Source organism: Podarcis tiliguerta (genome assembly GCF_965153285.1).
Source record: "Podarcis tiliguerta genome assembly, chromosome: 3".
Classification (NCBI taxonomy): domain Eukaryota; kingdom Metazoa; phylum Chordata; class Lepidosauria; order Squamata; family Lacertidae; genus Podarcis; species Podarcis tiliguerta.
In genome coordinates, this window is record NC_139536.1 from 21,898,103 (window position 1) to 21,925,985 (window position 27,883).

Below are 27,883 nucleotides of genomic sequence, written 5' to 3' on the forward strand. Positions count from 1 at the left end.
CTTATTTTCTGTAAATAAAATTGTAAATGTTTATTTAACCAGTTCACTCTTCTCTCCTCCCACCCAGGCTGGGCTTTCCAACTGACAATCAACTCCCCCTAGCTTCTGAAGACAATTCATACACAGTCCTCAATCTTCATGTACAGGGGTTTTCCTCCCTTGGGGTTTCTCCCCCCCCCCTTTTTTTTGGTACTTCCACATAGCCTGAGATTTGCCCAGGCATGCTGATACCTCCCTCTTGTTTCTCTGTGGTCCACTTGTAGCCCCAGTCCCACTGGAGGACTTCCCTATCTTCTCTGAGGACTTCTTTGAGTTCACTATCAGAAGGCATGATAATGGCTCTGCTGACTTTCACGTGTCAACAGTTAGGCAGCAGCATTTGGTACCAATGTGATGTCTCCAAGCTGCCTTCAAGGGCAGCCCCATGTGCAATGCTTTACAATACTGTAACCTTGACTACACTTGTACCATGGGAAATGAGAACTTCACAACATTGTCTCCAGGCTGTCGGAATGCTGTCATGCGCACAGCCTCAAGCACATATAGCAAGCTGAAGTGAGCATATGATTCATCCCCATCTTGGCAGGCCATGTGTATGTATCAGAACTTGAGGGAGTCACAAAAAAAGCTATTAAAATCGAAAGAGAGGAAAATCACGTCATCCCCTTCCTTATGTTTGTTTGTTGAGGAAGAGACCTAAAGAGCGCCTCTCTCCTCTCTCCTCCACTCCCTAACCTCTTATCTTCTCTGGTTTTATATATATTGTCCCGTCTAGACAGCAGAAAGTGACTAGCATACCTATATGTCAAGAATGTAGCGGTAAATCTTTCAGATAAATATAGCCGAGCAGTTAAAAGTAAAAATAAATGTCTAAAGCTCTCAACTTATTAGCAGCATCTGTCTCAGGCTTGATGTGCACTTCTCAGAAATATTCTAATACCTACTAGATCTATATTTAAGCAACCTTGTTGCTGCTCTGGTGATCACATGTCATAAACTATCTCTATATTGTTGATTTTGTTGCTAAGCCCCACTGTGAGTTCTGGTTTCCAGTGTTTCAGGTTACACATTTAAAAACAGGCCTTCCAACTGTTTCACACCCCACATTTAAAGATGATACGCAGGCAGCTCTTGCTATTGCTCAGCGGCCCACTCTGGCATTAGACAATTACAGCTGAGGGAGGAGCTAGGGTTACAAACTTGTCACACACTGGAGCTGCTAACTTTCCATCCCGGAAATCTCATTTGGAAGGAAGCTACAGACCAGGACGTGAGAGCAATGAATTATCGCACGCCTGCCCCAGATTCCTGGAAGGCTGCACCAATCTTCACAAGCTCTCCGGAAACAAAGAAACAAATCCTAGAAATCACCCGTTCACATGATTTCTGAATTTATTTCAAAGAAAGTCACCACGGTGTTCTCATTTTCTGTGTGGTTAAAGTGAGTCTTGTGAACGCACCCTAGTGAGGTAAGTTACTAGTGTCTGGAAAAAAGTAATAGATATCCAATGTTCCGTGCAGCAATAACTTATCACATCACAGGAGTTTGCAATACAAGAGTAACATTTCAGGTTTAGGGGGTTGTGTGGATAGTGTCATTATCTGGTTTGGTCACTAGATGGCACTTTACTTTGTGGAATCTCAGTGAAGTCAGGAGTGTCCTGTTGCTGTTCTTGTTTGAGAAAACAATAAAGTTTTTGTCTAGCTTCCTGAAGAGTGTCTCCTAAGCCTTCCAGGACAGGTGTGGAAGAAGCAATCACAACAAGTTTAAAGTCTGCTGTTCCTGTGTGTGTGTGTGTGTGTGTGTGTGTGTGTGTATATATATATATATATATATGCTTTCGTAGATTTTCACGGGTACAGGAATGCAGGTTTTGGTGTCCTCGGGTGTCTTCCCGTGTAAAAGTTGGGGTGTCTAGGCGACGTTTCGACGAGGTCTCACTCGTCATCTTCAGGCTGGTGCTTTCGGCTTCTTGTTACTGGAACAGAGCAGGATCTCAGTGTTTGAGTTCCTATAAATACTGTTGAGGAGGTGTGGTGTATAGCCTCCAATGTTCTGGGCAGAGAGGAGGTTCCCAGGCTAGTGTGCCTTTTCTTCTTTTGTTCCTTAATTACTTGAGGGATATCTTGAGTGATTTCTTGAGTGATTTCCTGAATCCCACTTAGGTGGGTCATTAGGTGTGGATTAGTTGCTAAAGCCTTCGTGTCTTGAACTCTTGAACTTTGTGAAGAGTTTTTCTGAGAAGATGGCTGTACTGCACTTGGTTGTGCTCTGGCTTGGCTTCGTGTATAGGGGCGAGCTGTGGTTTTGTGGCCTGTGCCAGCCAGATCTGTGTAGGGATTGCAGGGGGGTGCAGCATCCGGAGGTGCCACCCTGGTTTGGCTACTGGATGGTGTCTGTAGTTTATCTGTGGAGAGGGTCTGGGTTTGGGTCTGGTGTGGTTGATTGGTGATGGCGTTCTGTGTGCCTCTGGATCTGGTGTCAGATTTTGTGGGGAGGGCTAATTTCCAGATGTCTGGCAAGCGGGATGTGTCGTCACGCTTGTTCATGTTGTGAGGGTGTTTCTCTATCTCGATGGCTTCCATGATTATTCTCTTGTGGTGATGTTCCATGTTAAAGAGCAATTTGGAATCTGCAAAATTAATTTCGTGTCCTGTTTCTTTCATGTGTTGGAAAAGAGAGGAAGTTTTTTCTTCTTTTTTGACGGCATTCTTGTGTTCTGCGATACGTGCATTTATTCATTTATTAATCAATCCAGATGAAGCCAATAAAATCAGACTTGAAGTCACCAACATCCTCTGCTCCAGCAAACCACCCAGAAGCAATTTACACAAAGAAGAACAGAAAGCACTCACCAACCTGAGGAAAGACAACAACATAATCATTCTCCCAGCAGACAAAGGTAATGCCACTGTTGTGATGAACACATCGGACTACCAAGCAAGACTATCAAATCTACTCCAAGACCCTACCTACCAACCTATAAAAACAGATCCCACCACCTATCTGGAAAAAACCACCAAATCCAAAATAAAAGCCTCTCCTATCAGTGAAGAAATCCAGCTAAGAATCATCCCCAGAGAAAAATCATCCAGATGCCCCAAACTCTACGGCCTCCCCAAGATACACAAAGAAGGAACACCACTCAGACCAATAGTCAGCTCCATAGGCTCACCTCTACAAAATCTCGCTAAATTTCTCGCCAAGCAACTTCAGCCCTATGCAGAATCCATCTCTTCACACATTCCAAACTCCTTCCAGTTCATAGAAACAATAAAGAAGCAAAACCTACAACCCAATGACCTACTTGTGAGCTTCGATGTTGTATCTCTCTTCACACAAGTGCCCATTAATGAAGCCTTGACAGCCATTCAAAACAAATACAATCCCCCCGAATACATCTTGGACCTGACCAACCACTGCCTAACCAACACGTACTTCATCCACAATGGACAAAGATACAAACAGATAGAAGGAGCACCTATGGGATCACCCCTCTCACCGGTCATCGCTAACCTGTACATGGAACACTTTGAAACCAATGCTTTAGACAAGTCAGAACACAAACCCAAACTTTGGCTCAGATATGTTGACGACACCTTTGTAATTTGGCCACACGGGAAGGAAAAACTGGATAGCTTCCTCACACATCTCAACAGCCTACACCCCAAAATACAATTCACTATGGAAATAGAAGCCAACAACCAACTTCCCTTCCTTGACGTCCTAATCTACAAAAAACCTGATGGCTCCCTAGGACACACTATCTACCGGAAAAAAACACACACCAACCGCTACTTACATGCACAATCACACCACCACCCTGCACAAATAAACTCCGTAGCCAAGACTCTCATCTCCAGAACCAAACGCCTGGCTGACGAAGACCACTTGACAACTGAGTTACAGAATCTCTCAAATGTGTTAATTGCCAATGGATACCAGCAAAACAGGGTTACGAAGCTAATCCAAAAAGAAACACCCCCCAAAAACCAAGACACAGAAGAAAACAATGGCATAGCCCTCCTTCCTTATATCAAGGGCACTACAGATAAAATTAGCAAAATCCTCCATAAACACAATATCAAAACAGCCTTTTGCACCAACCAAAAAATAGCCAATATCCTCAGAAACCCCAAGGATAAAATTCAGTTGGAAAACCAAGGGGTCTATGAAATACCCTGCAAAGTCTGCCCAGCCACGTACATTGGACAAACAAACAGACGAATAAATGCACGTATCGCAGAACACAAGAATGCCGTCAAAAAAGAAGAAAAAACTTCCTCTCTTTTCCAACACATGAAAGAAACAGGACACGAAATTAATTTTGCAGATTCCAAATTGCTCTTTAACATGGAACATCACCACAAGAGAATAATCATGGAAGCCATCGAGATAGAGAAACACCCTCACAACATGAACAAGCGTGACGACACATCCCGCTTGCCAGACATCTGGAAATTAGCCCTCCCCACAAAATCTGACACCAGATCCAGAGGCACACAGAACGCCATCACCAATCAACCACACCAGACCCAAACCCAGACCCTCTCCACAGATAAACTACAGACACCATCCAGTAGCCAAACCAGGGTGGCACCTCCGGATGCTGCACCCCCCTGCAATCCCTACACAGATCTGGCTGGCACAGGCCACAAAACCACAGCTCGCCCCTATACACGAAGCCAAGCCAGAGCACAACCAAGTGCAGTACAGCCATCTTCTCAGAAAAACTCTTCACAAAGTTCAAGAGTTCAAGACACGAAGGCTTTAGCAACTAATCCACACCTAATGACCCACCTAAGTGGGATTCAGGAAATCACTCAAGAAATCACTCAAGATATCCCTCAAGTAATTAAGGAACAAAAGAAGAAAAGGCACACTAGCCTGGGAACCTCCTCTCTGCCCAGAACATTGGAGGCTATACACCACACCTCCTCAACAGTATTTATAGGAACTCAAACACTGAGATCCTGCTCTGTTCCAGTAACAAGAAGCCGAAAGCACCAGCCTGAAGATGACGAGTGAGACCTCGTCGAAACGTCGCCTAGACACCCCAACTTTTACACGGGAAGACACCCGAGGACACCAAAACCTGCATATATATATATATATATATATTGCTCAAAAGGCAGGGTATAGTTTAAAAGCATTTGCCATCCTTACTTAAAGAAAAATACTTTGTGCTAAACTGAAGAATGTCCCTAAATAGTGGCTCTCTAGACTACTTTCTTACATGAGTGTTGAAGGAAACACTAATCTAGCCAAAAGTGGTGCACTTTAGCTCTGATATTTATTCATTTTAGGAATTTATACCCCACTCTTCACCAGAAGTCTCAAAACAACTTATACTATCTGCAGATATTAAAGTGATTCTGTGAAGTGCAGCCCCAAACAGCACCAGTCATACCTTTCCTCCCAGATCAGCAGATTTCATCCCTGCAGCATTTCCATCTTACCTGGATTACATCTAAATATTAACATTTAAATGATTAATTAACTTTATCTGCTTACAGATTTTATGTCCTGCCTGTCATCAATGACAGAGTGTTCAAAGCAGCTAACATATTTGAATAATTTGACTATACAATACAGTCGTACCTTGTAAATTGAACGTCTTGTGAGTCGAACGTTTTGGCTCTCAAATGCTGCAAACCTGGAAGTGAGTGTTACGGTTTGTGAACGTTCTTTGGAACCCGAAAGTCTGATGGGGCTTCTGCGGCTTCTGATTGGCTGCAGGAGCTTCCTGCAGCCAATCGGAAGCTGCACCTTGGTTTCCGAACGTTTTGGAAGTCGAACAGACTTCCGGAATAGATTCTGTTCGACTTCCGAGGTACAACTGTATCAATTTTGAATTTTGAGGTGTGACTATTCAGTGGAAAATCCACAATTTCCCAAGCAGCTGCAGCTGGGCATGGGCTTGTTGTGTTTTCTTCGTTTGTTGTTGAGACACAAGAGGCAGTAATCCAGCAAGAATTTCGCAAACCTGCAATTCAAATAAGTAGATGCAACTGGAAGGAAAACATGGTCAATTTACATAAATTTGGTATATGGTGATAGGCACTGGGATTGTTTAGTACAGCATGTGAAGCACATTGTCTGCACAGCAGAAGTGAAGAATGATGGAAGAAAATAGGTACATTTGTTTTACATTAAGTGAACAAGGGGTTTATCACACGGCACTGAAAAAGCCATATGGACAAACCATTTCCACAGGGTATTGAGCTATGTCCTGCCAAGGAATTATTGCAAGATGGTCTTAAAACTATATGCTTTCCTTATTCTCTAGAAACGACATTTTCACATTTAGCGGTCTTAGCTCTGCACAGTTTTATGCTACCCAATATTTCACTCTGAATATGCTAACATTTCTAGAATTTCAAAATGCAATGTACATTAGCAAAAGTGTGTGATCTTGTTCCAAGACACCCAGGCAGACAGTATTATACTAACTAGCAAGGTATGATTGCAGGCAAGCTCTTGTATTCGGCTTCGTACATACTACCAGCTGGGAGACCCGCGATCCCATGGAGAGATCTGTGTGCATTCTGGTGACAGGTTTGGTTTGATACTGAGGCATAACACACATGGAAAGCAGGCAACCAGCTCCATCTAGAACTGCATGGAGCTGGCCGGTGACTCCTAAAGTTGGATGCTGGGCAATTATTGCCTAGTTCTGATGGAATTTGGCCTTACCATCAGCCTGACGAGGACCAAGGTTAAGGAGAAGAGGAGAAGAGAAGAACCAAGGAGAAGAAGAGGTTAAGGGGTGATATGATAGTCATGTTCAAATATATAAAAGAGGAGGGAGAAAGGTTGTTTTCTGCTGCTCCAGAGAAGCGGACACGGAGCAATGGATCCAAACTACAAGAAAGAAGATTCCACCTAAACATTAGGAAGAACTTCCTGACAGTAAGAGCTGTTCGACAGTGGAATTTGCTGCCAAGGAGTGTGGTGGAGTCTCCTTCTTTGGAGGTCTTTAAGCAGAGGCTTGACAACCATATGTCAGGAGTGCTCTGATGGTGTTTCCTGCTTGGCAGGGGGTTGGACTCGACGGTCCTTGTGGTCTCTTCCAACTCTGTGATTCTATGATTCTATTCTATGATTCAATAGCTTGGGTCAGGACGTCGCCAGCACTCCATGCATCAGTATTGGTGACCATATGCTAGAGGTGGTAGACATTTTTGTCCACCTGGGTTCCACCACCGCCAGAATCTCTCCATTGATGCTGAGCTGGACAAGTGTATTGACAAGGAAGCTGTGGCAATGGCTCACCTCTCCAAAAGGGTATGGGAGAATGTGATGCTAACGTCCAAGACCAAAACGAAGGTCTAGCAGGCTGCTTTATGGAAGTGAGCCTTGGGCAACTTACAACCGCAAAGAGTGATGCCGCAGTGCTTTCCACATTCATTTCAGCTCAGCCGAAAACAACTGCTTGCTTTTTAATATGCTTTTCTCCAAATGAGATGAAGCAGAGATTTCCCATCCGACAAATACTGTTCAACAGCATTTGTAAAATAGGCCTTTAGTGTAGTGGTCCCTAATCAAATCTTAAATTTCAGCATGTGAATGGTACACAAAAGGAGTGTTGGCTGGAAGTCTGAAATTAGAAGCCTTTTACAGTGTATATGTGGAAAGCACAGTTGTCTTCAGTCCCAAACAAATCTCTTATAAATGGATGTGATACGTGAGGGAAATACAATCCTTTCTCTTTTTTACCTGTACTATAATAACAACATTGATACATGTTAAGGTCAGTGCTGCTGGCTAGGTTTTATTGTGCACCAATGCTGGATCTGTCTTTTTTTAGAGGACAGGAGGGGGAATTACTCTGAAATGGCACTTGATATGCTATATGGCATTGCAGATTTAGACAGTCTAATTGTAGAGCTGAAATCCAAAAAGGTCTTATCAAAGTGCTAAATCCCCAAAGACCCCTTTTCTCCCTACAGACAATGACTGCAATTTTGTAAGCAGTAGAGTTGCTGAAACTTCTTAGGCCCTCAGTCCAGAAAAACACAACTGAAATCATCAAGACATCAGGAGATAACAGCTAATTTGTTCCCGTGAATCCAGTGGGACTTAAAAGCACAACTTCCTTGCTCGGGTTTGGGAATGCAGACTTGCAGCACTTCCATATCACCAGGTTTTTTTCAGGTGGGACTCAGTGGCATACTGGTCAATGCAAGTTGTGGGATTAGAGTTAATTGGGAGGTCTTGTGCAACCAACTCCTTTCCTGGAAGAGGCTGCAATTAAAATTCTTGAGCATTTCAATAAGATTCAGCGGGAGATCAAGGTAAGGCACACCTGAACACCTGGATTCCCTGCCAGGTACAAGGGGTTTTATCATGGGAAAGCTGCTTGAAAGCCATGAAACCCATGAAAAATGGAACTAGATATCTCATATCCTGCATTCAAAGATAACGGAATGCAACCAAGAAGGAACAGAGATTTAATGGGGAAGACTCATCCCACAATGGAAAAATTAAGAAATGCTCATTTCCATTCTGGTCATTTTCATTGACAGTGTAGAACTGGATTTGGATTGGGGAGACCTGGGAGAATGTTAGCACCACACTACCCAGCAAGCTCCCAGTGGGGAGCTGAGTTCAGCTCTCCCTTCTTATTCCCATTTAAGGGCAGATTTATGCTAGTTTGATCATTCCATCTCCCCATGATACCTCTAGGGGTGGGCAATGTTTTTCAAACTAGGGGAACATTCCATTCTGGGCAACTCTTTGGGGGTCATGTGCTAGTGGCAGACAGGATGAAGCCCGAATGGTTCAGATCAGGTCAGTTTGTCTTGGAATCTGCAAAGACTGACTTCCTCAAGCATCCATAGTTTAAAGCATGTTCTTATTGCTCATGGCCACAGCCAGTAGAAGATACACCGAACACAAGTCCCCAGCATTCAGTTTGTTATACAAGTAAGATGATCTTCACACACATACCCAGCAGCATGGGAGTTGCTTCAGCAGGGTATGATCCCATGGCATGGGGCTAACATTTGGTTGTCTCCGTGAGATGGCCACACACAAGCATGAAGCTCTCAGTAGCTCAGTGGTGCTGGCTTTGATCCTTGACATTTCCAGCCGGGTCCGGGAAAGACCATTGCTTGAAATCCTGGAGAGCTCATAAAATCATAGAATTGTAGATTTGGAAAGGACCCCGAGTTTCATCTAGTCCAAGCCCTGCAATGCAGGAATCTCAACTAATGCATCCATGACAGATGGCTATCCAACCTCTGCTTAAAAACCTCCAAGGAAGGAGAGTCCACCACCTTCCAAGAGGGTCTGTTCCACTGTCAAACAGCTCTTCCTGATGTTTAGTTGGAATCTCCTTTTTGTAACCTTGATCCTTTTGTTTGAATCCTACCCTCCAGAGCAGGAGAAAACAAGCTTGCTCCATCTTCCACGTGACAGCCCTTCAGATATTTTGAAGATGGCTGTCATATCTCCTCTCAGTCTCCTCTTTTCCAGGCTAAACATACCCAGTTCCTTCAACCGTTCCTCATAAGGTTTAGTTTCCAGACCCTTGATTGTCTGGGTCACCCTCCTCTGCATACATTCCAGCTTGTCAGCATCTTTCTTAAATTGTGGTGCCCAGAATTGGACACAGTAGTCGAGGTATGGTCTGGCCAAGGCAGAATAGAGTGGTACTGCTAGTTCCCTTGATCGGGACACTATACAGTGGTACCTCGGGTTACATATGCTTCAGGTTACAGACGCTTCAGGTTACAGACTCCGCTAACCCAGAAATAGTACCTCGGGTTAAGAACTTTGCTTCAGGATGAGAACAGAAATCGTGCTCTGGCGGCACGGCGGCAGCAGGAGACCTCATTAGCTAAAATGGTGTTTCAGGCTAAGAACAGTTTCAGGTTAAGTACGGACCTCCGGAACGAATTAAGTACTTATCCCGAGGTACCACTGTACTTCTGTTGATGCATCCTAGACTAGCATTAGGTTGGTTTTTTTATGCTGCATCACACTGTTGACTCGTGCTAAGCTTGTGGTCTACTGAGACCCCTAGATCCTTTTCACATGTATACAAGGTTTCCCCCATTTTATATTTGTGCAGCTGGTTGTTCCTGCCTAAATGTTCCTGTGATTTTGTTCCCCACCTCCTTCGAAGCTCAGGTCGGTTACTAAGTGTTGTTTAAAGGCTGTTTGTTTTCCACCCTCTTCAGCCAAAGGAGCTGTTTTTCAGCTGCACTTCTTCCTTTTCTATGGTTGTTTTTGGGTTCTGCCTGCTTTGGTTACTGCTGAGACCGGGTAATTAGCTGTCATCTTGTCAAGGAGCATGTTCATTTCAGCTTGCCATTCTTCATTTCACTCTGGGTTTGTTAATTTCACTCCTGTTGGCTTCAGCCTTTGCAGCCCCTGCCAGTTTGACAGCGGGACAGCTGCTTAAGGAAGGCACCAAGCAAAACTTGAAAGCTAGAAAGTGGTGTTTATTCAAAGATGGTATAAGACGGCATTTAGGCAAAGATGGCATGGAGTGCCACCTATGTGTGTTTGTAAACCAGAACTGGAACTCAAGCAAAGCCATAAGTTGCCCTTCAAATTGGAACATGTATCTAAAAGTGGCCCTGGTAAAGAACCACAAGGAAGTATTGTATCCCCCCAAAATCAATATTGACTCGTTAGCACTATGGACTATGAGAACTAGCCTTTGTTTGGTGTTGCTACTTTTGGCTTATGGATATATTTTTTTCATTGTTTGTTCCAATTGTCTGAAATACTTTGCATTTATGTACTGTGTACATGCCAAACTGTGTGCATTAGAGATCACGGAGAAAGACCATAAGGTCAAAATGCAGCTGGGTTTATTTTATTGAGTGATTTCGGGTTATGTTTGCTTGTAATTGTTTATGTTTGCAATATAAAATAATTTTAAATTACAGTTCTCCACATTTTCACACCAGTTTGCTTTCATGTTCCCATGAAAATTCATCAGCATTTTCACACGAATTTCTCCTAATGCATACATTTTTGTATGCAAGCTTGTCCAACATACACATTTTAATGGGTATTAGCTGTCAGTCCTGCATTTTCGGGGGTTGGACTAGATGAATCTTGTGGTCTCTACAATTCTATGAATCTGCTTCATTTTTGCAGAGCATTTCCTCCTAATATACTATGTACATGTTCACTAATTTTTCTGCAACTTAAAAATATGTTGTAAGCCACTTTGAATCCCAATTTGGAAGAAAGGTGGAATATGAATATATTAAGTCAATTAAAAAAAAAAATTTAGTGTTGTTGTTGTGGTTGTTGTTTTTTTAAAAAAACATAACAACTTTCAGGGTGTCCTGGTTGTTTATTTTTGAAATATAGCAACCCTAGCATATACATTTTTGTACATATGATTGGCTATAGAACTGCATTGCAATATTCAGAGAACTGTGAATTTTCAAGGTTGGTTGTGTTCTGCATTGCAATATTCAGAGAACTGTGAATTTTCAAGGTTGGTTGTGTTCTGGTTCACATATTATTTCAGAAAGTGTGAATGAATTGAAGTGTCCCCCCCCCCCCGTATTTCAAATGTACTTCAACTCTGAAAATGCTGAGATACCTACCTTTATCATAAACATTTAAGTCAGCTGTCTCTCTTTCTGTGTGTGACAATGGCCTCATTTATACAAAATGCTGTTATGGTTTAGCATTTCGAGGATGAGCTGAAGTGAGCCTTCAACTCCTGTCCTTCGCCCTCTCCAGGCCCCTCCTGCATGGGAATCTGAGAGTTTGGAAGATTTCCCTTCAGTTTTAAATTAACCACAATTTGTTGCTATGTCTGAGCCTGGCCAATTTTTGGTTATTGTTAACCATGGTTTTTTGAAGCAAGCCCGCTTACAAACCTGTCTTGTTTCAACAGACCATAGTTAAGGTTAACAAAAAAATAATAATCAATCAATAAATAAATATGGGTAAGGGAAGCTTCCAAACTCTTCCTTGTGACCATGCAGGAAAAGGAGAAGGGAGCGTGTTAGCTGCAGTAACTGTCGTAATGCTAAACCATGGTTTAGCAGTACAGTGGTACCTCGGGTTAAGTACTTAATTCATTCCGGAGGTCCGTTCTTAATCTGAAACTGTTCTCAACCTGAAGCACCACTTTAGCTAATGGGGCCTCCTGCTGCCACCGTGCCACCGGAGCATGATTTTTGTTCTCATCCTGAAGCAAAGTTCTTAACCCGAGGTACTATTTCTGGGTTAGCAGAGTCTGTAACCTGAAGCGTATGTAACCTGAAGCGTATGTAACCCAAGGTACCACTGTACATGTGAACACAGCTAATGTGTCTGACTGCTGCTACCTACAAAAAATGGTCCAGTTGCCAGGGCTAGCATGGCACCAGTATTCTAAAACACAGACTGAGCATGGAAAGACAGGTGAAATAATTTTGTACCAGACTCTGGCTTCATTTTCCTGGGAGATGTTTTGGAAACAGGCCGTTTGCCTCTACAGCTCTACAGCTCTCTAGACTTAACAGCTCAAGCACAACTGCCCAGTGTCACCGTCAGGAAAAGTTGTTAACTGCGCTTTGCCTGTTTTCTTACTGAGATAAAACCTTAAGTGTGGTTGCAGGTGTTGAAAGGTGTGATACCATGCAGGGAGCTTGCTTGGAATACAATGGGGTTGGTATAGTCTCGTATTTCTGGCAGCTGTCACTTGCGAGGCTTTCTAAGAATGACTGCAAACACAGAGAACAATTCATTAATATAAATGTAAATGCAATCTTGGCAGCCCTGTTTGATCATGGCTATAAAAGGAAACAAGCAAACCTTCAGATTTCAAGATAACGGGTTCATTTGCATGACCAGTTTTAGGCAACAAGTGGTGGCAAAGACACCACAAGATTCATTGTTTTTAAAATATAGGCCTTGTTGGCAGCCAATTGCCCACTGCCAGTATTATGGCCTTCTTAGTTACTATTTATTGGTTCAGTCCAGATTTCATGTATTTCGCCCCTCTTTGGTGAAGCTTGCATGTGGTTACGTTTCCTACTTTCCCCCCCTTTTAATGGCTCCTTAGCCAATTATTTACCCCCAAACAAGGAAAAGCTTCATTGGCTCCTAGTACGTTTCCGAGCACAATTCAAAGTGCGGCTGCTGACCTTTAAAGCCCTAAACGGCCTCGGTCCAGTATACCTGAAGGAGCGTCTCCACCCCCATCATTCTGCCTGGACGCTGAGGTCCAATGCCGGGGCCTTCTGGCGGTTCCCTCATTGCGAGAAGCAAAGCTACAGGGGACCAGGCAGAGGGCCTTCTCGGTAGTGGCGCCCACCCTGTGGAACGCCCTTCCAGCAGATGCCAAAGCGATAAACAACTACCTGACATTCAGAAGACATCTTAAGGCAGCCCTGTTCAGGGAAGTTTTTAACGTGTGATATTTTACTGTATTTTTGGTTTCTATGGAAGCTGCCCAGAGTGGCTGGGGAGGCCCAGCCAGATGGGCGGGCTATAAATAATAAATTATTATTATTATTCTGGAATCCTGAAACTTCTCTGTAATCTGTTTTCATTTTTTAAAAAAAGCAATTTCATGAGATAGTTAAATGACCCCCTTCATATATTCAGTGAGTGGGATGGTTGGTGGTGGGTATATAATGAGTAATGGATCTAAGTGGGATGATTTAGAAAGGGAACAGTATGTTGCATGGATTCAGCTCCTGGAATCCATGACTATAGCCCATGCTAGCTGGGACTGATGGGAGCTGCAGTAAAAAAAAAACTACCTGGAAGGCCCCATATTAGTTATCCCTGCAGTATTGGCAAGCAGGGATTTTCCCTCCCTCTGGTCCTTGGAGGAAAGCAAACCTTGGCAGCCCATTCTGTTGTCCAGTTTTCTGAACTGTTAATTTAATACCTCAGTTAACCAGCTTCTGGGTTTATTGTACCCTCCCCCCAAAAAAACCCCACACATGACCCATTTGAAAGCCAGCTCTGTGGTTTATAACATTGAAAGAGTGAAGTCGCTGTCAAGGGGCTAATAAAGCTCCCACTAAACTTATGACAGACTGGGATGTGACATCGGGGCCTCGTGACACACTTTTGGGTTGTGATGGGGTGGCGTGGAAAGCGAATTTTTCAGAAACATTTTGGAAATATTGTTTGGTTGTGTAGCTGAGTGCTGACGCAGCATCAGATAGGAAATCAAAGAGCAAACAATTCAGACGAGGGAAAGCTCAGTGTTTCTCTACAGGCGGGGTGAGGCAAATTTCCTCAGGAGTGAGTGAGTGGCAGTTTGCCAGGGCGGGGAGCCTCTGGGCAATACAAACACAGCCATCCGGACCGGCCAGTTCCTGGGTTTAGACTGGCTGTCAAAAAGGAAGGAAAGCAGTTTATAGGAACTCCATAGAATGCGAGTGAGAGAGGAAACTTCGAATATGCCACAGCGCCTGAAATCTCGACATATCAGTCCATAGGACGAAAGCAATCTGGTGTTTTCTTAATGTGTATATTATTTAGGTGTGCAGTTTCACTAATCTATGGAGAGCTGGGAGCTTCTCCCAGGCCTACCATTAAGCAGGACTAGAAATGGTTTTTATCACCATGGGGGAGGGGGCGCTTGTGAGAAGTCATTCTCTTAGCATGGCAGAATCAATTCTCTTGTACTGTTTATGACTCCTGCTAAAGTTGGGGTTTAGGTAAGCCTGCCTTGACCTTTATTTTTATTCTGAACCTGGCTCACTAGTCCAACACTCGAATCACTGAGCTACTCTGCTTGCTGATATTCAAATTGGGCAGGATATGCATGACTACAAATGTTCATTCTTGTAAGACGCATAAGCAACTTTTCGAACTTATTTTCTGGGTATACATTCTGCCATTTTCATACGGGGGTCGATTCAGATGCCTCCCCACGTGAAACTGATTTGCTGCGCTCACCACAGAAGGACTGGGCCACATTAAAGACACCACATCAAAATGTACGTGCATGAATAGTCCAAAGACAGCAGAAAAGTCTCCTAAGCTTGTTATTCCTTGCTTTCACTTGCATTAAGAACCTTTCCAGATGATTTTTCTTCCAGAAAAACCCAGAACACCTAGATTTTATCCTTAGCACTATGTTTACATAACCTTAGTGCTATCCAGTACCAGTAATGCAATACTTTGCTAGTGTGATTAGATGTGTCTCGGTCACATGGAAACTTGGAGAAGAAACCACACTTAATTGTTTTGGTGGCAATCGCTTTTCTGCTGTAATAAGAAATGGGCCTATGAGAAATATTATGAGGTCGAGGAGTCAGGAAAAGCCTTTATTCCTGTTTTCTTATGTGAATACGATAAGACTAGTGTCTAGCCTTTCTACTCCCAGAGTGTTCCAGAATATTGGTGACAGATTCTCCAAGTGGCCCTATTTTCCAGGGACAGTCCTGGATTTATGGAAGCCATCCTGGTTTTTGATTTGCTCCACAAATGTTCTGATTTTCCTTAGGAGGTCTCTATTTTCATTGGAGAAATGTTGGAGGGTATGGAGTTATGTGACTCCCCAAGCCAAGGAGATAAGTAACTATACAACCTCTAGAAGACATCTGAAGGCAGACCTGTATAGGGAAGTTTTTTAACGTTTAACATTTTATTATGTTTTTATATATGTTGGAAGCCAAGATGGGTGGAAATCATAATCATAATCATAATTGAATAAAAAGGTAACGGGACCCCTGACCATTAGGTCCAGTCGTGACCAACTCTGGGGTTGCGGCGCTCATCTCGCTTTATTGGCTGAGGGAGCTGGCATACAGCTTCCGGGTCATGTGGCCAGCATGACTAAGCCGCTTCTGGCGAACCAGAGCAGCACATGGAAACACTGTTTACCTTCCTGCCGAAGCGGTACCTATTTATCTACTTGCACTTTGATGTGCTTTCGAACTGCTAGGTTGGCAGGAGCAGGGATCGAGCAACGGGAGCTCACCCCGTCGTGGGGATTTGAACCGTCGACCTTCTGATCGGCAAGTCCTAGGCTCTGTGGTTTAACCCACAGCGCCACCCGCGTCATTATTGAATAGGACATCCCTATTTTCATTGGATAAATGTTGAAGGGTATGAAGTGGTCATCATGACAAGTCTTGTTGATTTAAACATCATGCATATGGTGAGTGCATATAGAGAGAACAGGATCATTCTGCTATTCACTCAATCAACTGTACCGTCTCCTGTATATATGATTTGTAGAGTCTGTATGCATTTAGAAATTGTATAGGCCAAGGGTAGAGGAACACACAGAGAAGGACCTCATTTGACGATCTGAGAGTCTCGGCCAGGGTTTCCCAAACTTGGGTCTCCAACAGTTTTTGGACTACAACTCCCATCATCCCTAGCTAGCAAGACTAGTGGTCAGGGATTATAGGAATTGTAGTCCAAAACAGCTGGAGGCCCAAGCTTGGGAAACCCTGATCTAGGCCAAATCCTGCCAATGCAGGAAATAAGGTGAATGCATGTGGAGATAGCAGAAAATTCACGAGCACTGCATCGTAATAGGGCACCATCTTCCAAGACAACATTTGCTGCTACTCTGTGGAACAGCTTGTACCATTAGGAAATTCTTCTTCAAGTTTACTCCAAATATATAATATTTTGTTTTATGTTCCAGATTCCATGTGGTGAACCATTCTGTGCTCCTATCCTGGAGGAATGGTGCAGTCTAGAAATGACATAATAAACAAACATAACAGAGAAATTTTAGAAACAGCTCCCTTGGCTGCTTCTGTCTACCCCCCATCCCTCACAATTCTTCTAATAAATTTGTAGGTTTGGGCAAAAGTTATAAAGGGATGGAGAAAGGAAACTGATACTCTAGAAGGCTAGTCCAGAATTCACTCAGGAGTGACTAAGGGAATTCTGAGGCATTGGTTCCTGAGCCATTTCTGATGGGTGTCACTATCGCTAGTGGGAAGACTTTTCAGAGGGCAGCATGGTTCAGAAGGATTTGTTGAAAGTTCCACTTTCTACCCTACAGATGTGCCCTTCAGGATAGCAAATGAATCCTAAAGTGCTGCTGTGTGGTCAGTGATACAGGGCCTCTGTTAATCATTCAGGGTTTCTTTCCAAAAACGTTCAAACCAAGCAAGGGAAACTTTTCTTCCCAACAGTTTGTTCAGATTTGGAATTACAATCGGTTTTATTGTGAAAATGAAAGCACTTTTTACATTCACCCTATATATTATATAACCAAATCACTCCGTCATACCAAGGACTTTTGAAGACAAGCTTCCCTGCCCAGTCCCTCAACAACAAGAGCTAATTCCTTGATGTGAAAACAATCAAACAATCAAAGGATGAGCTCATTTCCGATTTCACATATGACGCCAAACATTTCTCTCTCTCTCTCGTAAACAAGATACGCTGGCAGAACCTCCTCCTCTTTGCATGCTGTTTATTAACCGAGAAACAGGCCATTGATTCTTATCAAGCCTATCTGGCCAAATGAACTGCATATTTCAGAATGGAAGACCTGTATAAACTAGCTGGCTGCTTCCATCCGAGCAGCCAAGAGCATTCTCCAACTTCATCTGGAAATGGGTCCCTCGCATACAGCCCTGATAATGACAGGAAGAAGGGCATGGAATCCCAGACTGAAAATTGCCACTGCCAGAGCCAGGACTGAAAGAAACTTTTCAGCCGGGAGCTCATATTTCTAGAGGATGAAGCATAGATTGTGGCAGCACACAGTTATGCCACCGGGACTTTTCCAATTAGGATGGATGGCTGTGTTGTCTGATAAATTACATTGCTTCTAATTATAACCCCTTCCCTTAAGAGTGTTGAAAATCTAAACTGGAAGAAGACTGCACAAGTTCCTTATAGGATTAAGCGATTTAAAGAGGGATAAATAGGGATAAACTGCTGAATGCCCATAGACTTGTCAACCTTGGTCCCATTTTTCCCCCCAGGGAGCAGGAGAGAGGGGAGGTCAGACGGGCACCATAATGCTTGCTGGTTTGATTTTGGACATTGCCACTTTTAATATTTTCTCTAATTTGACATCGGCAGAAGAACCCAGTGGATTAGCAGCTGTCTTGCTTCTTAAATCAGCTTCTTAAATCTCACATTGCCTGCGCTGATTATTCTCATGCTGGGAGTACCGTATTTTTTGCTCTATAAGACGCACTTTTCCCCTCCTAAAAAGTAAGGGGGGATGTGTGTGTGTCTTACGGAGCGAATGCAGGTGGGAGGCTCTGTCAGCGCTCCCTTTAAAGAGACGCGTGGAGCGTGTGTGCAGCTCTTGGGGGCTTTTCCCGAGGAGGAATAATCAATAAAGCAATAAGCAATAAAGCAATAATCAATGTACTGTACTAAAAAATAAATAAGACAGATGATTAATTTAATTTTTTTTTTTTTTTTACCTGCACTGATAGTCATTGTTTGGATGGGGGGCTTTTATCCATTTCCGCAGTCACACAATCAATCAATCAATCAATCAATCAACCAGTAGCTGAACTGGGTTCCACACAGTCACAAAAACCAACTAACCGAAAAAGCCTCAAAAACAAAAAAGCAAAATAAATAACAAAAACAAAAGCACCAAACTTAATCCGTTCCGGAAGTCCATTTGACTTCCAAAAGGTTCAAAAACCAAGGCACAGCTTCTGATTGGTGCAGGCGACCCGGAAACAATAACCGACAGCCACATCAGACGTTTGGCTTCTGAAAAACATTTGAAAACTGGAGCACTTACTTCTGGGTATTGGCGTTTGGGAACCAAGGTGTTTGAGAACCAAGGTACTGTACCGCTGTAGAGATTCCAAAGGGTTAGATGCCACCACAATAAGGGCTTGGTTCCTATACATATTGCATGGACCCGAATGAAGAGAAATGAAGTTTGCAGCTCAGCCAGCAGATCTGACCTGGAACATTTTCCAAGGGCTGACCCCTTCTGGTCTTTTGGTATAAGGAGCCTTCCTTGGTTAGAATCTCGGCAGTTCTCTTCTTTGGTTGGAGCTGGGTAGTAGAATGTTGACTAGGTCCCTACTTGACATCCACTGTGCTTTTGAGTCTGGCAGCCATCTTAAAATCTCTCCTCCCTTTCCATTGCACACCTTAACTTCTTTTAGATTTTTGTGTGTGTGTCCAAGCTTTATGAGAATGCCATCTGTTAAATAACATAGTATGTTATATAAAACCTTGGCTTCAATACCTCAGTGTTACACATCACTATGTGAAGCTCTATAATACAGGACAATACTTGATACAAATTCCTGAGCTTTTGCTTTTTGTGAAACTCCCCAACCCAGATCTATGGCCCCTCCAGACTGTATGGTTTATTTTTTGAGGGGGTGGGGGAGCAGGTGGGTGTATTCTGCAACATGTCATTGATACAATAACAGTGCATTCACAATGGATTTACACTGGATGGTCCACACATTATTCTACTTTATTAGTTGTTCCACAATGCTCCCTCAATGTTACCACTTTATTGTTTGCTGCCTGAAGGACCACTCTTGTGCTATAGCACAATGAAAGCAAGAACCTCCTTACCCCGCCCTTGAATGCTTTGTGGTAGGAAAAATTTCAGCCGGAAGCTACAGGGCATGCACCAGTCAGAAACAAAACAGTATGTCTGCCTGAAATCTTTGGCTACCACAAACAGTATTGAAAACGGGATCTCATATAAACACCCTGATACCAACAGGAGCACAAATAACCATTAATGCCAATTAAAAAGGCCATTTGAAACACACGTTCACACTTAATTCTGTCCTGAATGTAACTTAAACTCTTCCACCTTACACCATGTTCTTGTCGCTGTTGAAATTATAGCACAGAATGACAGCCTAAAGTTCCATATTTCTAAATGGTTTACCCCATCAGCAGGGAAGGAGACAAACCAGCCTTCCAGGGGAAATAATTGGACACTCGCATGTGGTCACCAGCACCATCTCAGAGGGAGCCTGAATGTGCATCAGTTGTGCGTTTGCATGTGTGAAAGCATTTCAAATGTGCTCACATTTCTGGTGACGATCTGAGTTATCTGACAGTCTCACACTGGAGGAAATGCATGTCCATGATTCTGCCTTGCAAATTGTGTCCTGTTGCATACTGTGAAAAGGAAAAAAAAAGTGATGAGAATATATTTTAACCTTCCTCAGCCTCAAGGGGAGCCAAACAAGGGGGGGGGGGGAGAGTCAAATAAGCAAATTGCCTTAAAACCCTCCTGTTCTTAGCTGTGAATAGCACTGTGTTGATGGGATTTTATTTTAAAGGCCTTGGAGAAAATAATAAAAATGTATAATGAGACAGATGCTGGAGAGTGTCACTGACAAACTCCATCTTCTCTTAGAATTTTCCTCATCGTTAAGCCAAAGTTAACAAGAGTTGCTAGTGATACGTTGAAATCAGTGGAACTCAGAATGCAGTTCTTTGCTTTGTTTTAACTGTGCAGAGGACTGTGGTAAAAAAGAAGTCAGATTTTGTGTACGGTTGGGGGCCTCATTTTTTAAAGAAACTTTCAGTGTTTCCATTGTTTCATTCAGATCTCATCCCTGCATATCTTGCCCCAAGCAAGGAAGTGAGCCAGTGCTGCACTTTTTAAAAATTATAAAGTCACCTTCCTTTGAAAAACAACCTGAATTGTAGAGTTGAGCCCTAGTTCAGCTCCCTGCTTTTGCAGACCCTCCAAGTATCCCTATTTTCCAGCCTAGGACTTGCTGATCAGAAGGTTGGTGGTTTGAATCCCCGCGATGGGGTGAGCTCCCGTTGCTCGGTCCCTGCTCCTGCCAACCTAGCAGTTCGAAAGCACACCAGTGCAAGTAGACAAATAGGTACCACTCCGGCGGGAAGGCAAACGGTGTTTCTGTGTGCTGCTCTGGTTCGCCAGAAGTGGCTTAGTCATGCTGGCCACATGACCCAGAAGCTGTACGCCGGCTCCCTCAGCCAATAAAGCGAGATGAGTGCTAGTCGCGAGATGACGTCGCGTCTGCACATGCGCAGATGCCGGAAATCACGTCTGCACAGACGCTGACGCCAGAAATCGCAGGTGCGCGCGATCCGGCCCACGGAGGGATCTCCGCTGGAGTGAACCAGCCCAGGCAGGGTAAACTTTGCCAACCCCTCGTCTGGAGTTATGCAAGCCTGAGCCGTCTGAAGGTAATCCTGTATAGGGAAGTTTTTTTTATGTTTAATGTTTTATTATGTTTTTATATATGTTGGAAGCTGCCCAGAGTGCTGGGGCAACCCAATAAGATGTGTGGGGTATAAATAGAAAAATTATCATTATGGAATGGGACATCTCTATTTTCATCGGAGAAACGTTGGAGGGTATGCTTTTGATGTCTGAAACATACTGACTTGCCATTATTAGCCATGAGGGTATATGGTTGTTTTTAGATGTGTTGAGATATGTGTGCGTTTGTAAATCCATAAGCAGAGTTTGGAGTGCATAGAGTGCTAGGAGAGGAGTAGTACCTTGAGTCAAGCGGGTGGCGGGTCCTCGAATCACAACTGCAACCAAGCTGGTGCCAAACATATTGCTCTGTTTTCCTTTGGACCACATCAGGGAGACGTAGAGGGGAGTCTTGTCATCTGGGCATCTCAGGGTCTCCATATACACCAAAATGCCACCCCCCCACTGCAACTCCCCCCTCTAATCTTCCAAGTTGCTTTAACCTGCAGTAGGAAAAAGAGATGGGGGATTTATTTTTTATTTATTTTATACCAGAGCCAGGGTGTATCCACACAGCCTTTCTCAACCTGTGGGTCTCCAGATGTTGCTGAACTACAACTCCTATCACCCCTAGCTAGCAAGGCCAGAGCTCAGGGATGATGGGAGTTGTAGTCCAACAACATCTGGGGACCCAAGGGGTTGAAAACCGCTGGAAGGAATTTGGTGATGCATAGTTCTACCCTGAGACATATGTTTTTAAAATATATATGTTGGCGGTGGCGGGGGACAGGGAGAAAGAGAGAGAGGTTTGCATGAGAATATTTTTTAAAATGCTTCCATATGTAGTAAAGGATGAATTTCCGGTGTTTGAGAAAACAAATATTTGCAATTTCTTTGTTTTGGTTCAATATATCTGTTTAAATTCTTCCTGCAGCATGCTATGGAGCAGAAAACATCCCGGACGTAGGTCACTGAATGCAAAGGAGTTTTTGTTGTTGGCTTTGGTGATACTTGTGAAGTACTGAGCACTGTACTGAGCACTGAAAGTTTGTAAAGAACATTTTCCACTGCCACCCCTGGCCTCCAGCTGTCTGTAGAAACTGGAGTTCCTCCATGTGTTCAACATTTCCCTTCCCCCAACCCCTGCTGGCTGAGTGGAGATGTCCTACCGACAAGAAGGGAGCTGTGTTTTGTTTTCTCATCACCTCATAAACCACGGGGTGTGAGGACGGAGTTTGGATGTTCGGTAATACTTGTCACAGAACAAACTCCAAAGGGATGATAGTTTCATTCTCTGGCCCACAAAGGACAGTTGCAAGGCATAGATAGATAGATAGATAGATAGATAGATAGATAGATAGATAGATAGATGATAGATAGATAGATAGATGATAGATAGATAGATGATAGATAGATGATAGATAGATAGATATAGATAGATAGATAGATGATAGATAGATAGATAGATAGATAGATAGATAGATGGATAGATAGATATAGATAGATGGTAGATCGATAGATAGATAGATGATAGATGATAGATGATAGATGATAGATGATAGATATAGATAGATAGATGATAGACAGATAGATAGATTAGATAGATGATAGAAACATTACAATAGAGAACTTCACTTAGCATGCTTTCAGGTGATAGAGTGGGCTGTATTTCTTCATACTGCAGTTGAGGAGGGGGTGGTCACATATTTGAATGCTCACCTGCCCTAGAAACTCTCAAAAAGGCTCATAGAACACCTCACCTCAAGACGGAGATTGCAGTGCAGGGAAAGGTGCAGAAAAGGGCAAGCAAAACGATGAAGGAGCTGGAGCAATGAAGAAAGATTCTCAAATTTGGGGCTAATGAGAGAACATTATTGAGGTTTCTAAAATTATGCATGTGCAGATAAAGTGGATAAAGTGTTTGTGGGAGTGCGCACAATCTCCATAATCATGACCAGGAGGAACTAGCTGACTTTCCATGATATACGGGTGCCAGAGGTGGTTGTTTCTCTAAATTTGTGTTATGCCACACTTTCCATGGCAGCCATTTTGTGTTATGCCACTCCCCCTCCATGGTAGCCATTTTGTGAATTTTGTGACATTGCCCAAGCACGTGCTCTAAATTTGAAATGTGCCAACTGGTCCAAAAAGCTTAGCGACCTTGGCGGTATTTAGTATCAGTTGATAAATTGTGCCATCTAAGCTATTTTGCTTTTCACTCTGTCCATAAGGTTAAAGGTAAAGGACCCCTTGATGGTTAAGCCCAATCAAAGGCGACTATGGGGTTGCGGTGCTCATTTCGCTTCAGGCTGAGGGAGCCAACTTTCCGGGTCATAAGGCCAGCATGACTAAACCACTTCTGGCACAAAGGGACACAGTGACGAGTGCCAGAGAGCATGGAAACACCATTTACCTTCCTGCTGCAGTGGTACCTATTTATCTACTTGCACTGGTGTGCTTTCAAACGGCTAGGTTGGCTGAAGCTAGGGCAGAGCAACGGGAGCTCACCACTGTTGAGCGGATTCAAACTGTCAATCTTACGATCCGCAAGCCCAAGAGGCTCAGTGGTTTAGACCACAGCGCCACCCATGTCCAACTCTGTCCATATCTATCTATCATCTATCTATCTATCTATCTATCTATCTATCTATCTATCATCTATCTATCTATCTATCTATCATCTATCTATCTATCTATCTATCTATCTATCTATCTATCTATCTATATCTATCTATCATCTATCTATCTATCATCTAGCTGAAGAACTTCGAAAGATATAATTTTTAATGCTCTTAAAACAGTAATTTCAGGACTCTAGTCCACAAATCACTTAAGGTAATTAATTTCTACTTAATTGGCTTTATCCCTGTGGATTCTAATAGAGCAAGACACTTTAGCCGCACGTTTCTTGGCTTAAGTAGCTTGTGGATCTTTGCCATAATCTGTAAAACCATTAAAAAATTGAATGGATTTATTCATAGTATAGGGATCATTTTTCACCCTCTCCCCTCATAAACCTCCATATGCCTGAACCATTTTGTTGCTTTTAATCTTAGCAGAAGTTTTTACTTGTAACTTATAATTTATTGTAACGTCTTTCTTTTAAAAAATTGGTTTTAAAAAGGAAGGATCAAGGGGGATGGGGGGGGAGCCCCAAGTGTATTGCAGACTCCAGAAAATGTCTCATTGTTTCTTAAATATAAAGTACCCATCTTCTGCCCCCTTGATGATAACTGGCATGTTTGAATCGGGCTACACTATAGGTCACAACACTGCTGAATGATTAATAATAATAAAAAATCTTTGCTAGGCGCTTTAAATCATTAATTCATCATTTGGGCCAATAACAAACCAGCAAAAAAGACATTAATATTCCCAATTAATAAAAGGCTAATTGAAGATGAATTATAACGATGCGCTCAATGCCACCTAATAAATTTAGTTTCTTGGGAGAAATGATCATCAGGCTTGGGTGAAACGGCAATAAATGATTAAGTCATTGTGGGGCAGCCAGCAAGGACTCAGCTGTCTAAGTTTATTACAGCAGGGATCCTCAACCTGGGAATTGTAGCTCCATTGTGGGAGTAGGGAGTTTCCTAACATTTTCCAGCTGCAGCTCCCAGAATCCTTTTGGGGAAGCCGTGACTCTGTTAAGTGAAAGAATAGTGCTTTAAATGTATGGTGTGACTGAGTTTTAGATCAGGGTTCCCCAAAGTTAGGTCTCCAGCTGTTTTCAGATTCCAACTCCCATCATCTCTAGCTAGCAGGACCCAGTGGTCAGGGATGATGGGAATTGTAGTCCAAAAGCAGCATGAAGACCTAAGTCTGGGAAAGCCTGGTTTAGATGACCTCTTGGCCCAATCCAGCAGAGCTGGGTGCAGTCCTATGTTCACTATTTTACACATCCTGTTTATTGCCACATTTTTTTTAAAAAAAAGTCTACCCTGAGCCTTTGAGATGTGACAAGCCCCACCTTTAAAGAAATAAATCTACCTGTCTTTGTCCATCAGCACTGAAACAGTGGTAAGCAGTAAACCTAATAGCCTATTCAGCCATATATATATATATATATATATATATATATATATATATATATATATATCCCAAGAGTTCCCTCCTCTTGCTACTCCCAGCTTTTCTTTTGCTCAGTGTTTTCCAGCTTCTCGGATAGCTGGGGGGGCTGGGCAGGCGAGCTGGGAAATTGTTTACAATATTTTCACATGATGGCGATGGCAGAGTTCTCGCACTCTCTGAAAGGCCTTCTGTTTTCGGATGGCATTGAAAGTTTACCGTCTTCCCAGACAAAAGGAAGGGAGGCCGTTGCCAGCGGATGAGTAATGGGCATGGCCTCAGCACAATGCCCTCCTATCCAGGCCTAAATCTACATGGTGTTCTAAGGCTTCCCTCCTTCTCCAAAGCAACCATTGTCTGGCCTCCGGGAGACCGAGGCCACTCATTGGATGTGGGGAAGCAGCCAAAAAAATGGTGTGTGGGGAGGAGGAGGAGGAGGAGGGGGAAATCTCTCTGACAACAACAGTTGCTCAGTGCCCCCACTATCTGCCTCTTTGCTCTTCTGCTACGGTCCTTGGAAAATTTTCCGTCCTGGGCATGGTTTTTATATACCGATAAGTTGCAGACCATCTGTGGTACACCTAGTTCCCAAAGATTATAGAAACTAAGTTTAAGTGTTTTGTTTCTTTTCTTTTTCTTCCTTTATCTGCTTATGCTGATGAAGTGTTCTGGGAGGAGTGATAAAAGCAAAACGAGAGAGCTTTATTTAGTGTATTTAACAGCGGGAAATGAAAGTCCCTGTCTTTATTTCCCCATTTGCAGAAAGGGAGGGTTGCTTTTAAACCTTCATTATTATTACAGTCATACCTTGGGTTGAAGTAGCTTCGGGATAACTATCTTTGGGTTGCGCGCTGCGGCGACCCAGAAGTAATGGAGCACGTTACTTCTGGGTTTCGCCGCTTGCGCATGTGCAGACGGTCAAAATGACGTCACGCGCATGCTTAGAAGTGGCAAATCGCGACATGCGCAGACGCGCAGACGCGGGTTTCGTTCGCTTCTGGATGCGAACGGGGCTCCGGAACGGATCCTGTTTGCATCCAGAGGTGCCACTGTACTTTTTTTTAAAAAAATTAATCCTCTATTTGAATTCATGTTTACATCTGCATAGTTTAGACAACTCAGATCATTATTACTCCCCTTCCTCTGTGTCATTCTAAGCTCTGAGTTACTGAGAAGGGCAAATAATTATAATAATCATAGTATCAGTTCAGCTTTCAGTATTTCTCTTTCAACTGAAACTATTTGGAAAATCATCCAAACATATTTCTTGGCCCACTCACTTGCCACAACGCAGGATCGAGCAACTGAGGAGCAATTCTGAGGCTTTCACAATGCATTTGCTAAATGTGGCAAAATAAAAATAATATTGAATGCCCTTGAATGTTCAAGCTAATGAATGCCAGCATCAAGTCCTGATTCTTTCCTGCTAATTTAATTTGCTTAAACATTGTGTTATTGTGCATCAGCAGAACAAAAAGCTGGGAGATATTTTTTCCCCAGTAGAAGCTGCTTGCTGCATGTTATCAGTAGATAAAACCACTTTTAACTTAGAGTTCTGGCCATCTTTGGTACAACCGATATGTTAAAAACTGTTTTTGAAAACTATTTGCCAGATGCATCTAGTTAAGTTTAAATCATCCGTTTCAATCTCAAAACTTCTCTTCCTTCCATTCCTTCGAAGGAGGAAAAAAAAAAGGGAGTTAAATGTTTAAAACTCCATTAGAATAGTTTGGCATTGTTCCCTGTCCTGAATAGCATGTCAGCTGAAACACATTGCTAAAGCAAACGAAAAGACAGTTTGAAAGAGCATGACCATACAGAATTTCCCTGTGGTTGCTCTTAAAGAAGCCTTGTTCCCTCCCCACCCCCTTTTCTTTTTAAACGTTTGAGATACTTTGCATAAGTCATTGCAACTGAAGCATTGGCCAGTACATGTCCCATTGAGCACATGGGACAATTGCACAAAACTACAATTGTGCAGTCATTTTGTACCATTCCCATCTGTGCAACACTATTTATTTATTTATCTTGAAAAAGCATAACCTGCTTGATGAGGGAAAAAAATGTAGATAGAATCCAACTGCATCCCATAAACCTATTAAAAACAAATATGCATAACACCGTCATTGTTAAAAACAAAGATAAAATCAATAAAACTTTGAAACAAATACAGGTAACTAAATCATAAGAAAAATGTTTGGCAGGTATCTAAAACAATATAGTAAGGGCACCAGCCTAATGTCAATAGCCAGTGAGTTCCATAGTACAATTAGGGATGGAGGAGAAATTCTCTTCAGTTTGCATTTAATGCAGATTTTATCAATTTTGCACTTTCTGAATCAAATAATCAATCAACGTGAGAACCCAAATACAGCCATCCATTGAAATTCTCGCTTATCCCCAAACAGCTGCACAGTTCTCCAACCAAGCAATGTTTCCAAAAATGTATATAGTTGGGGAAAATATGTGTAAAAATCAATATATTAGGGGAAATAATGTACCAACATATATTACATTCAGATAAATTGTTTGCAAAAATCTGTGCATTAATCAAAATTGCCTGCAAAAAAATGTGTCTGTTAGGAGGAATTTGCACTCAAAGGTTGAAGAATTTTCATGAGGATTTAAAAAAAAAAAAAATCACAAATGTGGGGAACCAAATTTAAGACTGGAAAAATGAGAAACCGAGAGAACCAACTTTTATAGGTCCT

General features: G+C 42.7%; 1 long non-coding RNA gene across 1 annotated transcript in view; it reads left to right on the top strand.

Moving 5' to 3' along the window:
• Nucleotides 1–1,115: 1,115 nt before the first annotated feature.
• Nucleotides 1,116–27,883, top strand: part of LOC310674233 — a 41,845-nt gene continuing 15,077 nt past the window's right edge. The window contains exons 1-2 of the long non-coding RNA XR_014509459.1: nucleotides 1,116–1,469; nucleotides 10,080–10,138. This is a non-coding gene — a long non-coding RNA (uncharacterized lncRNA). The remainder of the gene's footprint in view (nucleotides 1,470–10,079; nucleotides 10,139–27,883) is intronic.